Here is a 14,337-nt window from a genome sequence, read left to right on the forward strand (position 1 = left end):
AATGTGCAATACATATGCAGACAACTGTTGTTTTTGAATATGCTGCCAAACAGCTTAGGCTGCTGGGAAATTATCAGTCAGTTTTAGTGGTGTCCAGGCAGCTTGTGTGATCATATCACAATGCGTCTTGTGGTTGTTTACACTTGTATTTACAGCTGTCTACTTTTGATCGAATCACACAAGACGCATGTTAATACCAGGCGTAAACAGGCTCATGGTCATTTCTGTATGGGCTTATTAGATATTGAAGCCTTGATATTTATTTCATTAATTCACGGTGGTCTTTTGGTGTCCTTGCTGCCCTTCTCCAAATCGAATTGAGAGGTCAAGGGTCAACTACAGAGCAGCACTGCTTGAACGATTGGAGTTCAGCACCTTCAGTTGGGCAGCTGCTCACTGTCATGAGGCTTGAACTCAAAGCCTCTGGTTGACTGGCAGGCTCCATCTGTTTATTATGCTGTCCTGTAGGCCATGGTGGAGAATTTCTAATGTGGAAGAAAACACAGCTTCCTGAATTAATTAAACAGCTGATCTCTGATGAATCACCCACAAAAAGGTCTCCCCACTATGAACTTAGTATATTCTCAAATCCATCTTTTGTGTACATACTTATTCTATTACTTACTTATTATGTGTACATACCTTTTTCCTCTATGTACATACTTATTTTATTACTTATTTATTGTTATTTGTTATTGTATAATTGTGTTATTGTATAATTGTGTTATTGTTATTTTCTTTGTTACATTCCACTTTCTCTTTTTCCTGCTGCTGTAACATTTGAAATTTCCCCCAATGGGGGATCAATAAAGGAATATTCTATTCTATTCTATTCTATTCTACCTACATCCTGTTATGAAGTGTGTCACTCTCAAAATATATGCAGTGAGATGGCCTAAGTGGCTGTTAATCACCACCAAAGTTTCTCTTCTGCTAGCCTGTTGCATGTACTGTAGCACACTGACCTACTTATGTGGTCTGCAGTTTGTGTTCTGACAGACAGGCAACAGAATGGGCTGATACGTTAGAGCTTCATTATTGCAACCTTTTCCTCTCAAACTCAGGGCTATTTCCATCAACCAGCTTGTGCAAGATAAAAGCTATGTGGGTGTATGTAAGTACAAGTCTGTGTATGTGTGTGTGGAATATGTGTGCAAGTTTGTGCAGGCATGTATGTAACAGCTCCAAATATACATGTTTCATATGAGTGAGAGAGATGGGTTGCCTCATTATAATTACATCTGTCCAGGCACACTAAAGTCATTTTGTAAGCACTGAATACTGTATAATGAAAGTCCCAACACATACACTCACAAGCACACACACACACACACACACACACACACACACACACACTGACCGGCTTTTCCTCCAAACTGCCATAAATGCCATCTTAAGATCTCGCCTGAAGCAATCCATGTGTCCTCAATAAGCATCAGACATCATATCACCTACAAATACCACAAATGGGGGTCAACATTTATGTCTTTTTAGGTAACTGGCACAATAAGCTTTGAGGACTGAAATTAATATCATAAAACAAAATCACCTGGCATATACGTCATTTCACATCACACAGACACACACGCACTTCGGACCTTAAAAGAATCTTCTATGACCAGTCTCAGTCTTTCAAAGGGAACTAACTGGATTTGCTGTTTGTTCTTAAAGATGTTTCAGCTCTCTTCACCCAGTCAGCTCCACAAAGCATCTCAGGCATTTTAACATTTGGGTCATTCACGCCTAGATGTCCTCTTAGAGTTGTAAAGTTCATGTCAGTCATGATTATTCTTAAGACCAAACAACCCCTGTACCTGTACCAGTACCTGTAGTGTCTTCGAATCAAAGATATTGACTTTTCAGGAGAGAGGAAGGCTAAGTTTGACTGCTGTAATCTCAATTGATTATTTTACTTGATAAATCTCCAATAAGCCCAATAGGAGATTCATTTTCTGCCCAATTACATCAGCTATGACCTCAGGCGTCAATGATGAAACTTAACAGCTGAGCAAAGGAGAGGAAGTAGGTCAACTAATCGATCATCAGTGGCATGTGTGGAAGTGATTAAAGGTAAGTCAGGCATTTCATTTAGTTTTTATTTTAGTGATTGCAAATCTGAGTTTCACAAAAATGTGTTTTATGTCATGCAGTGTAATGCAAAATGGTTTATGAATCATTGCAAAACCTCAGAGGGGAACACTGTTTACTTTTTGTGTTGAATGTTTTGCTCCAAGGAACTTACATTTATTTCACATTAAAAGATCTGTTATCCGAGGGACGACATAAACAGACAAAGACACACAACTATGTGTTTAAAAGCTAAAACATCAAAGTGCATTCCTGCATCTCAGTCCGAAATCTAAATAAAACTGTTTTTATCCAGCAGCTCTTAAGCAGCCCATTGTGATTTTCCATGACCCGACAACTTTCACTGTGTATTTTAAAATGCATTAATGCACAGCAGCATGTGCATACCTGGCAGCCAAAACAGGAAGCGTGTAGGTTGTTGGATCTGATGTTTTTGTTTCCCATAGCGAATGGGATTTTAAAAAACTGTAACAGACTGCAAAAGAGAGGGAGAAAGCTTGCCTAATTAGCCAGCCAACGGCAGACCATAACACCAGTTTACATCCGATGAGTCAGACTAATGCAACAGTATGACTCTTGACTTGATTATCTTGATAAGCCATAACAGCCTGATGCGAGTCCCAAATCAAAAACGAATTAACAGTATTAATTTGAGCAGGTGAGTTATTAATTTAAGGGAACAAACTCACTTTTGACCTGAAAATGTAAAACAAGATCTGATGAGCTTTAAAAAAAAAAGACATTACCTTACATCAGAATCATATAACTAATATTCACCTAATATTTCATATAACTCAACAAGAGGCATATTACATGACTGAACTCAGCTGCACTTGGACATCAAATCAAACTCACCCTCTCTCAAGAATAGCTCACCACCTCAATTTTTAAATCAGACACTGCAGCTGATTATAAGATTAGCTGTAACATGGACATATCTCCCCATGGACTTTGAAGTAGGGCGACACAGAGACCTAATTTCTGCTAGATAGAGCCATATATTATGTGGGTCAGCCTCCTGGCCAGTTCTCACAGTTTGCATTCTCCCAGAAGGCATTGTGATTCCATATCTTCTGAATAAATGGCTGTAATATGTCTAGGTGTAGCTCTTGAGACAGTCTGTTCATGTATCTCACTGTCAGCTCATTATGAGATGACATCTTCCCTGTGGTTCGTGACGCATCTCCAAAATCCATCTTCTGTAGGCCTACCCACATGATCTCTCATAGTTTATGTTGTGTCATTGACATGATGAAGACCTGAACACACAGCACATATGATTGAAATGGGCTTACATGTCTCAAGGGTCGTTGTACTTCCTGTAGCTGTACTTGAGCTATACTGTATATACATAATCCCTTTGATGCCTTTGTTAACACATTATTTCACAGTGGCTTCTTCCATACTGTGTTCAGTATTTGGAAATCTCATTCACATTTGCTATAGTCTGTGAAAATCTACATGTTACATAATGCACTTAGACTGACTCGACAGTACAGGCTGATACTGTACATATATACACTGTGTGCTTTCACCACATTTTTGCATCTCAGTAAGAGCATGATGTAGAATAGATTACTTTTTTGCACAAAAAGAGCACTATTTTGTTCTTTAGGAGCTAAATTAGTGCAATTCAAAGTGCCTTATAAATGATTGAAAGTTCACAAAGACGTGAACTCTCACAAAAAGGAAAGTGTTGCGCACAAAATTGGAAATTAGAAGATTAAAAAAAAAAAAGAAAAAATATGTCAGTAAAATATTTTAAATGCAATGAATTCTCATTAGCCTAATTTCTGCCAGATAGAGATTTTTTAAGCTTTTATTTTCTCAACTTTACTTAAAGACTGCTCCGATTTTTACTTAGTCTCCATTTAGTTGTCTGAGTTTGCTTATACACTTCTGTCTCTTGAAGTAATAGATAGGGGTGTAACGATCCTTCGATCTTCATCGACATATCGATTAAATGAGCAATGATCACGTAACATGGATGCATCGATCCATATCATCCTCTCTCAGGTGTGCCCTTATTTTGAAAGTCTGTGTCACTGTCACAGAGGATCAGGCAGATGATGGGGAGCAGCCAAGAGAAAAAAATAGAAATGTTTTGTTTTCGAAGAAGCTGCACGGCAACAGCACGGCGTATGTAAACAAAAGCCATATTGAGGAAACACGACGTACCTGCCAGACCACTTCACTGACTTCTTGCTTATGTTAGGTGAGCTGCTCTGTTTTAGCAATGTTGACTGAAAAAAAACACATGTAAGACTGAAAGTCATCCGTGCTGTTCTGTCAGGTGGTGCAGAGATTTAAACCAGCAGTGAGTAAGAGAAAGCATAAATAATAGTAAATTGGTTAAGTCATGAGTAGAGGAAAAGTCTGCTCACCGCCAAGCTAATTTTAACAATGTAAAATGCCGTAGGCTTATGCTAATAACATTAGCATGTTGTATGTGGGGGAAATGTGACCTACAAAAGACAGTTGTTTTTTCTATGACCCTTAAAAAATATTACTGAGTTTTATACATACATACATCTTGTTGTTAATCCACATTTTTAGGATGTTGGGAGAAGTTTCTCTTCAAGTCAGACAGCCCTGAAGTTTTAGGAAAAAAGATCATGGTTTGAATTGAAATGTAACCTTTTTTCCTGAAAGCCCTTTTTAAACAGAATGAACCAGTTTTGATTATTTCCAATTATGTATATATTAATTTTATCTTTTCTGGCCAAAAGCAAAGAAAATGGTGTCATATTTTCCTGTAACTGCCTGTGTTAAATATGCATATAATATTGGCCCATATCGAACGCAGGCCCCTAAATCTAGTCAAATCAAAATTGTACCATGGCAGACTGTGTAAAACCGGCAATTATCGTATTGTTGTCCAAAGTATCAATATAATATTATGCCGTGATGGAACCAGTGATTTACAACCCCAATAATAGCTGAATAATTTGAGAAATGCACATTTGCCTTTTTGCTGCAAGCTAGACGAGGATCTAGAATCTGCTGTTCAATATAAGGCTGTAGCCTGCAGGCAGTTAGCTAAGCATAAAGACTAAAAACTGGGGGAAACAAAATTAACCTACCAGCTAGAGGTCAACTGATACTACATTTTTAAAGGCTGATATAATAAGGTTAGATTGGAGCATTGAAAAGGTGATTTCACCACCTCACCCTCTGTACAAAAAAATTACACCAAACCAAAGAGACTTGAAGCAAAGAAATTGGAAATTAATGATCTTTGACTTTGGTTGACACTGGACAACAACTTTTGAACTGAACAAGTAAGTCAAATAAATAACTAAATGAATAACAAAATGTACTACATCTGGATCACTTAATATGAATTGTATTTGTTTTAAACAGTTTAAAATGTGATTTGAGTGTTTGAGTATTTTGTAATAGTAGCCTATTTGATGTGGCTGAATAATTTTAGTAACAAAATACTCAAAATACTTTCTCCATTATTCATAAAGCATAAAAAAACAAGACTTGGTCCAAACTGGATATATGTCTGACCCTTGTATGAAACATTAGAGATCTTTTAATTTGAAACAAGGACTTTTAATTTAAAATCGAAGACCAACTGGCTAAGGCTTGGCAATATGGAGAAACTCAAATATTGCTATATTTTAGTGTTGACTATTGCAGCTTTCACAGATTTTTTTTTTTACCAATTATTATTAGTAATGTCAAAAAAATGACAATGAAGGCAAAAAATAGAACATATAGAACAGTCTAGTAACTTCATAGATTTACAGCATTTTGCTGTAATGCAGCTTTTAAAACCAGGAGAAGGCAACACTTATGATGTAACAATATTGGTCAAACTGATTAATTGGTCAACTTTTACCATCAGCACATCTGAAGCCCAAGCTGTATTTTATCTACACAAACACTGAAGTGTATAAACAACAAGTTGTGGTTCCACCCACAACCCCCCTATGTGGTTCTGGTAGGCATTGATTTTTTCTAGCACTAGACACGAAAAGGGATAACCATATTATCCAAAATGTCAGACTATTTCTTTGAGTAGTTGTTTGTTAGTAATGTTGTTTATCGACAGAGGCGAGGTCATTCTACTTTTACAGTCTGTTTATGTCAGCTCGGAGAAAAGAATCAAATCGGTGTGTATAAGAGACCTGCAATTTACCTAAGCTAATGAGCCGCAAAAATGATGCTGACACTCAGTGGCCCTATTTCAAGCCATTTCATTTTGGCTGATGTTTTTTATCTGTTGGTGATTCACAAAATGACCCTCTGCTGTCATCATAATCTTCCCTCTTGTTTATAAGTTACAGCTGTTCTGACACTGAGAGTTGGAAAACAGAGCAGTCTCTGAGGAGCACAGATGGTGCTGGTGTATGTGAGTGCATGTTAATGTGTTTCTTGTTATGCATATGTGCAAATTTGGGTGTAAGAGAGGAGCATGATGAAAAACAAAAATGGAAAAAAAAGGAAATAGATGTCCTTTAATGACAGAAGCAGTTACGCATTTGCATTCAGTAAAACTGTCTTTTTCTGTGCTCTTCTCTGTAAAGGTTTTATTCTGTTTAAAGTGATACTGCAGGTAAAACTAATTTTTTGAGTGTGAAATACCAACGGCCATTGCCTTAAGCTGGATGTCACCTGGGATGCCAGTAAGATCAGACCTTCTTTCCCTTCATTGGTTATTCTTTACGCCTCTGTGCCGGTGATGGTTTCAGAGTTAACCTGCCATTCTTGTGAACGCAATATCTTAAGAACACCGTGAGGGAATCTCTTCAAATGACCACTTGGACTTAAGGATGAACTGATTAGATTTTGATGGGTGAAAGGTCAAGGTCCCTGTGACCTTGTTTGTCTAATTCTTGGTGATGATCATGATATTGCGAGAATACCCCGGGGAATTTTTTTTACGTATTTGGCACAAAAGTTCACTTGGACCCAACAATATACTGATTAGTATTTGGTGGTCAAAGGTTACTGCGACCATGCATCCTTCTAATTCTCGTGAACGCAATGTCTGAAGAAGGCCTTGAGGGAGTTTCCTCAAATTTGGCTCAAATGTCCACTTGGGCTCAAGAATTAACTAATCAGCATCTTGTGGTTTTGCAGAAACACTTTTCTGGCCATTACTCAGTGTCATATCTCAGGAACAGAAGTCCACATTTGGTCAGATATTGAATTGGTGACACTTATGTTGGGTGCCCACCTTAAAACTGTGCTGATTGTATAGATAAAATGTGCTGCCAGGGAATCATCCATGTTTTTAAAGACATGGATACAAACTGTAAGTGCAACTTGGATTGTTGTTGGAGGCCTACAACCGAAAGGCAGTAATTCTGTTTTCACGGGAAGTTTTTACTATATGGATCTCTGAAGTCACAGGATGCGCAGGCACGTGAACAGTTTTTATGAATGAGCAGAAGGATTCATTGTTTTTTCATGACGCTCGCCTTCAAACTGGCCATAGCTTTCAGACTATTGAGTTGTCAGGAAGTGATGAGAGTCTAACAGCTTTTGTGGGAGTGAATAAAACATTTCTGAGTATTCACAGTATAAAGGTGAATCAGGCACTTGATAAAAGGCATTGGTAAAAGACAATGACGTTGCAAGAGCTGGCACCAAGGCTGAATACGGCACATGAAATTAATGAAAAAACATGACAGCTTGTCTGTATGAGCTCAGAGTGGTTCACCATCATTGTGTTGATATGAATCAATCAATGGAGACAGAGCGCAATTGTCTCACCCTCGACATGAGGCGAAGACGATTTATCATTCTCCATTGAGTTTGCATTGCACGAAGGTGCCACTACTACCAGCAAACAAAAGCAAAATACCAAAAAGCTTCTTTGTGGTGGGATGCACCATCAACAGGCTAAAAACAAAAAACACAACACAACAACGTTTTTCTAGGCTGCTGAAACGAAAAACCGAGTCTTTTAGAAGACAAACGGCAATATAAATATGAAGCATCAGCATGATGAGTGGGAAAACTGCGGGATCCTGACATTAATAAATAAGTTACAGTTGCTACTTGGGCCAGATAAACTCCACCAAAGACGACTTTGTAGTTATTGGAAGACACTTTTTACTTTTACCCATCTTCCGGTCTGCGAGGGTCAACCTGTCTGTACACATAACTGATATTAGTATCAATCTTATTAAATCCTAAAAAGATAACTTTTTTGTTTAAATATTTAACTCAGAATTTTATGTTGAAGGCACAATGTAATGGCTATAGAACAATGAACAAGTGTGTGTGTGTGTGTGTGTGTGTGTGTGTGTGTGTGTGTGTGTGTGTGAGTGAGAGAGAGAGAGAGAGAGAGAGAGAGAGAGAGAGAGAAAGAAAGAAAGAGGATGGAGTAACACTCAGAAAGAAGAAGTATTGTTTATACAATTTTTTGTTTTGGTCTGGTTTCGAAAAACACAATATGGCAAGAACACTCAACAAAAATGATGATTTAAGATGAATATTTTTTGCAATACAAGATGAAAGACATTCAAGAAAGTTAATGTTTTGTCCGTGCTATTCTGCTAGCAGAACAAAAGAATAAAAGTAAAAAGTTCCAGTTTATTAAAAGCAAAACACTGTCAGAGACAAACTGATTCACATTTAAAGACCAAAATAAGGTGAATAGGCCACCTATTTAAACACAGTTTTTGATTAGCTGCCATACGCGCAACGTGTCGCACATGTCCATATGCTGTTCTCTCTCTGTGTAGGAGAGAATCATCATGTGATGTTTCTGTTGACTTTAAATCCATGACTTTGTGAGTCATCTCTGATTACCAGTTAGAGCCACAGCAGTAGATGCTGCAGAGCATTTGTCTTCACTCTGCTGTCAGTCTGCAGGAAACAGAGCTGCACAGAGACACACTGAGTCTCACTAAGCTCTAGATTGAGCTGTTTGTGTTTCTTGGATAAGACATCAATACGGCTGCTGCTGTATCAGAGCTATAGCAGCCTGCTGTTTCTGCTGCTTGCCCTGAAGGTAAATGTGCTCAAAGTGGTTTTCGATGAATTGAGGCTGAGGGATTTTTAGAAATCGCAGCAAGCTGATGGGCTCTATAGCCGAGGGTTATTATGCCCAACCTAAATTAACTTCATCAGTGTAGGAGATTATATAAAAGGCCATACACTGAGACTCCAAAGTGTAAAACGCCAATTTGTTAATGGGGCAGTCTGTTTTTGTAGAGGGCTATAAACAGTTGAAACATTGTTGCTTTTTTACCGTCTGCTAAACTGTCTTAATGTCTATGCAAACATGGATAATTGGAAGAGATATTTGGACTAATGTATGTTGTCCACAATTTCACAATGACTCAGACCAAAAATTTTACATTTTAGATGCACTTGTAGTTACTCTCATGTAAGTATGCGTACCGGTAGCCGGTAATAACTGGTACAAGTTTGTGACTGGGTCGGTTTTTAAGCACCGAAAGGCTCCTTGACAAACGGTGCTGCTGTCGGTATTTATGACATAAACTATGTAATGTTATTTATTTCTAACATATCTGGCAACCTGCCCCTCAGGGGAGGACTTATGATGTTTATTGTTGTGCCGCTGCTTGCTGCTCTGCTTATAGTAGTAGTAAGGCAAACAGTGGATAACACCGAACGGTAGACAGTGCTGACTCACTTTTGTAAAAGTCACGACTGTGCAGCTAAATGTGTCAAAGTGTAGCTGCAAGTGCAGCATTTCATAAATATGAGACAATGCAACATCTGTGATAGCGTTAGCAAAGCTGCTAATGCTAATATTAGTCAGGTGGTGGAGCCCCCGAGCCCTGTTGACTCCGGTGGCTCTCAGTCAGTGGAAGTCAGACACCCAAGTCCAACACAGTTGCCATCACGAAACGAGGGTAGATGATGCAGGAAAAAACACCAGAATGCCACAGGACGGTGACTAAGTTTTTTGTGAAAGACAGCCCTTCACTTCAGTTGAATGAAGATGGTTTAGGTATGATAGATAACTGCTGATAAATATGCTGAGAATAAAGTTTAATGTGCCCTAATAACAATAGATGTTAATAAACAAGGACTATAGTAATGTTTTTCTTTTTTTTACTCAAAGGAAACTGTGAAGATTGACTTGAGAAGTTATATTGTAGCGAGACCTTGCAGTTCACTCAGTTTGTGGAAATTTGTATAGCCAGTGTCACATGTCATACAAGTCACTGGGTTTTCCAGTTTGTGGTAAAAACAAATTAACTTGATTTTGCTCACAGCTTCACGTCATGTCTTTCTTTTCTGCACCAAATTATAGAGAGTAGTATTGATAAGAGTACTGATAAGTATCAGTATCGTAAGCAGTACCGATATCGGTATTGGTATCAATAAAATCTGTACTCTAATGCACAAAATCTGCTGTCATAACAAAACTCTTTGTAAAAGGCTAGACATGCATGAATCTGCCCTCTTCTCTCACTGTGTTTACATTTTAGTAACTGTTGTACATGGGAAATAACAATCTTTCTTTTTTTTTTTTTATAAAAAGAGCAATCTGATTTCATTGCAGACAGAGAAAATACCATCACATTCCAGCATATCTTGATACAAGATTTAGCTTCAGGTGTAAACTGGGTTATTTTAATGTCAGCACATTCAGAGGTCAAGGCTGATGGATGTTACTTTTCTGTCTCCAGAGTGTTTGCTGCCTGTATGCAAATTTGAATGACAGAAATGGGTCATGTCTATGGTGCAGCAGAAAAACAAATATGCAGTTTGTATAATGAGAAATGCGAGGACACTCCATTAACATACATTGATTTTTCCACCTCATTCTAACCCTCAGGTGACTAAAAGCATCCCCTGTTTTATGAGGATGTGTTGTTGGCTCTCCTTCCTCCCACACAACTAACAAGAGATCATCTCTCATGGGAGCTGTTAAATTACGGAAACAAGGACAAAGAATAACTTATGTCTGCATTAGTAGTTTACATAAAACAATAACACCGTAAAAAGAGTAAGGGTATCATATAATTTATTCAGGAAAGCTGAAACCACAACAGAAACATAATTTCAAAGTTGTAAAATAATATAGACAAACATCTGAACAAAACAGGAAGTTTACTGTATCTGTGTCTCAGGAAGCTCGCCTACGAAAGGTTATTGAGGTGAAACATTCTTTCAAGACAGCATTTGAAAAAAATGTTTGGCTTCATTTAAAGATGCTTTCACATTTGCTTTTTTCAACTTGAGTCTTTAACACTGAACACAACACCTTTCTAATCGGTCAAGGGGTTCCTGTATGAAATATGGAACATTTACAGTACACTTATTTGCAAACATCTGTTAGCCCTTTAAAATAATAATTGCACATTCAGTTTACTGATACAAAAGAGTCATTTACATTTTTACACTGAAGCAACGGACTGGGAAAAGTGTAACAACCTTTAATACATTTATCAAGTTAAACCAGATATATTCTCAATAGACACAATCTTGAAACTTCAGTTATTCAGGATCTCATATTATACACAGGAGTGTTTGAATGGAGCTAAAAGTAACATGTAAAATTTAGGCGGTATTTTATTTTAAAAGTCCATCATTTCCTAATAATTTCAAACGAGGTTCCTGAAAAAAGACAGGTATGTAATTTGATACTAATTATAGGGAAAATAATTATTTTAGTCACAGTAAGGTCTTCTGAACATGCGAAATAATAATAATATATATGAATGATCAATAAATGAATAATGAATGTGTTTTTCCCTATTATATTAGTATCACATTGCAGTTATTTCCACAAAACTAAACTAACATTAGGAAGCAGTGGCAGATTATGGACCCAAAAAATAAAGCTTTGTCAAAACTTGTGATGGATATATAACGTACACATGGATAAACAGTTGACAAAACACAGACAGGATATTTTAGGATAATATCGTTAGATGAGCATGTTTTAGCCCATGATCTAACATTTTGCAATATGCCCACCAGAGCAACACATACTTTTTTTAGATTAGCTTTCTTTCTGTCTTTTGCCAGTTATTAAATTTTTTTTTTAAACTACACTTCGGATGTCAACTTAAAGAAACTTAAAAAGTATTGAGGAATAGTTATCCACCACATTAAATTATTTATTGCATTTCTTGTTTTTTTTTGTTTGTCAACATAATGTAGCTGTAAGCAGCACTCACTTACCTTCATAAAAAAACGCTCATACCAACAGGAGATTCAAGAATTGAATTGAATTCTTAATCGAAGCCATGAATAGATTCATTAGTCCTTTTTTCTGTGTCCATATTTGCATTTTTTACTTGAGGATTCGTTTTTAAACAGATTCTGTACATGTATCTTCTTCAGCAGATAATAATTCTGTGTAGGTCCTCCAGTGCACTGCTATTAACAATTTTGAAATGTGCTACTGCAGTACAACATAATTATGTACTGACAAAAAATACAAAGTTCTCACCATGATGGATTATCAGGCTTAAGCAGCGTTTAGTCTTTGCAATTTTCATACTGTATTGAAGGAAATGGAAAGCAATCACTGCCTGAAGAGTAGGAAATCAGTCACAAACTAATGATGAACTTTTATAGTTAATGGATCAAATTTTACATTGGAATGGTCTGTAAAACAAGCAAATAATCAATAGTAAAAATAAATCAGACAATCGTCTAGTCAACACTACCCTTAGGTGAGATAGGTGTTTGCTTTGAAGTGTAAAGTGCAATTAGGAGGAAGTTATTTTTCTGTATTTACTCTGATTCTGCAGTTTTTCTCTGGCTAACAATGTGTTTTTAAAGCTAAGGAGGCAATAATGTCGTTCGGAAAGAGCAAGAAAAAAATTGACCAATTTCACAGTGAGTTCAGGGGAAGCACATTGATTTTAGATTGTTTATTCTCAAGTGTCTTCAGTTGCAGGAGTCTGACTCCACTGATGTTGCATGCTATTCAGCTGCTTCACTCCCACTATGTGTATGTGTGTGTTAAAGTGTGCATCACTGCAGACAATATCCTGACTGATTACTATTGAGTGTGACATTTCTTTGAATCCAAGTGGCAGTTCAGTGAGCACAGCAAGAAAACTCAAAAGTGGGTCAGTGTCTGCACGGCCGCCTCACTTCTTCTGAAACGTGCGTGTTTGGCCTCAGCTAACCTCCAAATGCAGGGCACAAACAACAGCCATCACTGGTAAACGTTATCCCCCCAAAACCTCTTCCTTTCTCTGATGGGATTTTTGTTCCCCCCTTTCTTTCAACCTGCAGACAGACATGTTTAAACTGTGGCAGTGTGCCCTTGACACACGTGTCTCTGGAAAGATAGAGAACAAACCCCTCCCGTTCTCCTGCAAGCTACAGAGGAGGGAAATAAATGGCGTTAGCCAGGTTAGCCTTCACCTGGTGTGGTGCTGCAGGAAGATAAGGCGACACAGGAAGCTTGAGGTTCTGCAAATCCAAGGTATGAGACACTTTGCTTATAAACCAATTATTACATTAGCACACTCTATATTCATTTTAGGGTTTCTCTTAGTTTTGCTTTCTATAGGCCAACACCCATTGACTGGTAACTAACCAGTTAACTTTTAAGAAAAGAAGGACAGTAAATACTAAATGGCCTTTCTTTTCATACCATGATCATAATGGACTTAAGTGTTGCATTTCAAAGCACTATCTGTTTGAAGGTGGTGAAGTTTTAATGTTTTGTGATGTTAATGTCTTTTATTTTCTTGTGGCTTTGCTGTCAGACAGCCATGTTAACATGTGGAAACATGCCCACTGCCCAACCTCCAGTCTCAACTGGTTCCTAGGCCATTATGCACTGCGCAGCCCTGGTCAGGTGAGAGCTAATGTTAGGTAGCTAGTGGTGACGCCCATTCAGTGTTCAGCTGGTAACACCATCCCAGTGGCAGAATGTGCTGCTAGGGGAGCGTTATGCCCACCCTCCAGTCTCCCCCCCAGGTCACGTCAGTGACTAAGTGGATTCATTTTGACGACAAAAACCTTTCAGCATGACTAACTATGGAAGCACCACTAGCCATGCTGACACTGCTAACAACAGTAACAGAGCTCACAGTGATAAGATGCTAAAGCTCAAAACACTTACTCAGCGGGGTGAGCTGGAGTAGGATGACTGGCAAACTGTTTTTAGGACTGTGTCAGGACAGCATTATTAGCAGTAATTGCTAAATGATTGGCTCTGCGAGCTAGTTAGCTCACGCCAGACACACTTACAGTTAACTAAAGAGTAGCAAAATTAACCTACAGACCGACGTGTAAAGGGTCAAAAATATTGTCGGCTGTTAACCTATCAAAGGT

General features: G+C 37.9%; 1 long non-coding RNA gene across 2 annotated transcripts in view; it reads left to right on the forward strand.

Annotated features, from left to right (window-relative positions):
• The window catches only part of LOC148189555 (uncharacterized), a 62,660-nt gene that overhangs the window by 29,079 nt on the left and 19,244 nt on the right, over window positions 1-14,337 (forward strand). For both annotated transcript variants that reach the window (XR_015776600.1, XR_015776599.1), the window contains exon 2: window positions 13,288-13,480. This is a non-coding gene — a long non-coding RNA (uncharacterized LOC148189555). The remainder of the gene's footprint in view (window positions 1-13,287; window positions 13,481-14,337) is intronic.

Source organism: Plectropomus leopardus, chromosome 5, assembly GCF_026936395.1.
Source record: "Plectropomus leopardus strain MGB_pleo_1.0 chromosome 5, ASM2693639v1, whole genome shotgun sequence".
In the NCBI taxonomy this organism is placed as follows: domain Eukaryota; kingdom Metazoa; phylum Chordata; class Actinopteri; order Perciformes; family Serranidae; genus Plectropomus; species Plectropomus leopardus.